Here is a 3,218-nt window from a genome sequence, read left to right on the forward strand (position 1 = left end):
CTAGAGTGCGTCGCTGAGGTGAGGCACAGAGTACTAGAGTGTGTCGCTGAGGTGAGGCACAGAGTGCTAGATAGCAACGCTGAGGTGAGGCACAGAGTACTAGAGTGTATCGCTGAGGTGAGACACAGAGTAGTAGAGTACGGCACTGATGAGGCACAGAGTGCGGCACTGATGAGGCACAGAGTGCTGCACTGATGAGGCACAGAGTGCGGCACTGATGAGGCACAGAGTGCGGCACTGATGAGGCACAGAGTGCGGCACTGATGAGGCACAGAGTGCGGCACTGATGAGGCACAGAGTGCGGCACTGATGAGGCACAGAGTGCGGCACTGATGAGGCACAGAGTGCGGCACTGATGAGGCACAGAGGTCGGCACTGATGAGGCACAGAGTGCTGCTCTGATGAGGCACAGAGTGCGGCACTGATGAGGCACAGAGTGCGGCACTGATGAGGCACAGAGTGCTGCTCTGATGAGGCACAGAGTGCGGCACTGATGAGGCACAGAGTGCGGCACTGATGAGGCACAGAGTGCTGCTCTGATGAGGCACAGAGTGCTGCTCTGATGAGGCACAGAGTGCGGCACTGATGAGGCACAGAGTGCGGCACTGATGAGGCACAGAGTGCGGCACTGATGAGGCACAGAGTGCTGCTCTGATGAGGCACAGAGTGCGGCACTGATGAGGCACAGAGTGCGGCACTGATGAGGCACAGAGTGCTGCTCTGATGAGGCACAGAGTGCTGCTCTGATGAGGCACAGAGTGCGGCACTGATGAGGCACAGAGTGCGGCACTGATGAGGCACAGAGTGCTGCTCTGATGAGGCACAGAGTGCGGCACTGATGAGGCACAGAGTGCTGCTCTGATGAGGCACAGAGTGCTGCACTGATGAGGCACAGAGTGCGGCACTGATGAGGCACAGAGTGCGGCACTGATGAGGCACAGAGTGCGGCACTGATGAGGCACAGAGTGCGGCACTGATGAGGCACAGAGTGCGGCACTGATGAGGCACAGAGTGCTGCACTGATGAGGCACAGAGTGCTGCACTGATGAGGCACAGAGTGCGGCACTGATGAGGCACAGAGTGCTGCACTGATGAGGCACAGAGTGCGGCACTGATGAGGCACAGAGTGCGGCACTGATGAGGCACAGAGTGCTGCACTGATGAGGCACAGAGTGCGGCACTGATGAGGCACAGAGTGCGGCACTGATGAGGCACAGAGTGCTGCACTGATGAGGCACAGAGTGCTGCACTGATGAGGCACAGAGTGCGGCACTGATGAGGCACAGAGTGCTGCACTGATGAGGCACAGAGTGCGGCACTGATGAGGCACAGAGTGCGGCACTGATGAGGCACAGAGTGCTGCACTGATGAGGCACAGAGTGCGGCACTGATGAGGCACAGAGTGCGGCACTGATGAGGCACAGAGTGCGGCACTGATGAGGCACAGAGTGCGGCACTGATGAGGCACAGAGTGCGGCACTGATGAGGCACAGAGTGCGGCACTGATGAGGCACAGAGTGCGGCACTGATGAGGCACAGAGTGCGGCACTGATGAGGCACAGAGTGCGGCACTGATGAGGCACAGAGTGCGGCACTGATGAGGCACAGAGTGCGGCACTGATGAGGCACAGAGTGCTGCTCTGATGAGGCACAGAGTGCGGCACTGATGAGGCACAGAGTGCTGCTCTGATGAGGCACAGAGTGCGGCACTGATGAGGCACAGAGTGCGGCACTGATGAGGCACAGAGTGCTGCTCTGATGAGGCACAGAGTGCGGCACTGATGAGGCACAGAGTGCGGCACTGATGAGGCACAGAGTGCTGCTCTGATGAGGCACAGAGTGCGGCACTGATGAGGCACAGAGTGCGGCACTGATGAGGCACAGAGTGCTGCTCTGATTGAGGCACAGAGTGCTGCACTGATGAGGCACAGAGTGCGGCACTGATGAGGCACAGAGTGCGGCACTGATGAGGCACAGAGTGCGGCACTGATGAGGCACAGAGTGCGGCACTGATGAGGCACAGAGTGCGGCACTGATGAGGCACAGAGTGCGGCACTGATGAGGCACAGAGTGCGGCACTGATGAGGCACAGAGTGCGGCACTGATGAGGCACAGAGTGCGGCACTGATGAGGCACAGAGTGCAGCACTGATGAGGCACAGAGTGCGGCACTGATGAGGCACAGAGTGCTGCTCTGATGAGGCACAGAGTGCGGCACTGATGAGGCACAGAGTGCGGCACAGAGTGCGGCACTGATGAGGCACAGAGTGCGGCACAGAGTGCGGCACTGATGAGGCACAGAGTGCGGCACAGAGTGCGGCACAGAGTGCGGCACTGAGTGCGGCACTGAGTGCGGCACAGAGTGCGGCACTGATGAGGCACAGAGTGCGGCACTGATGAGGCACAGAGTGCTGCTCTGATGAGGCACAGAGTGCTGCTCTGATGAGGCACAGAGTGCGGCACTGATGAGGCACAGAGTGCGGCACTGATGAGGCACAGAGTGCTGCTCTGATGAGGCACAGAGTGCTGCTCTGATGAGGCACAGAGTGCGGCACTGATGAGGCACAGAGTGCGGCACTGATGAGGCACAGAGTGCGGCACTGATGAGGCACAGAGTGCTGCTCTGATGAGGCACAGAGTGCGGCACTGATGAGGCACAGAGTGCGGCACTGATGAGGCACAGAGTGCTGCTCTGATGAGGCACAGAGTGCTGCTCTGATGAGGCACAGAGTGCGGCACTGATGAGGCACAGAGTGCGGCACTGATGAGGCACAGAGTGCTGCTCTGATGAGGCACAGAGTGCGGCACTGATGAGGCACAGAGTGCTGCTCTGATGAGGCACAGAGTGCTGCACTGATGAGGCACAGAGTGCGGCACTGATGAGGCACAGAGTGCGGCACTGATGAGGCACAGAGTGCGGCACTGATGAGGCACAGAGTGCGGCACTGATGAGGCACAGAGTGCGGCACTGATGAGGCACAGAGTGCTGCACTGATGAGGCACAGAGTGCTGCACTGATGAGGCACAGAGTGCGGCACTGATGAGGCACAGAGTGCTGCACTGATGAGGCACAGAGTGCGGCACTGATGAGGCACAGAGTGCGGCACTGATGAGGCACAGAGTGCTGCACTGATGAGGCACAGAGTGCGGCACTGATGAGGCACAGAGTGCGGCACTGATGAGGCACAGAGTGCTGCACTGATGAGGCACAGAGTGCTG

Source organism: Procambarus clarkii, chromosome 67, assembly GCF_040958095.1.
Source record: "Procambarus clarkii isolate CNS0578487 chromosome 67, FALCON_Pclarkii_2.0, whole genome shotgun sequence".
NCBI lineage: Eukaryota > Metazoa > Arthropoda > Malacostraca > Decapoda > Cambaridae > Procambarus > Procambarus clarkii.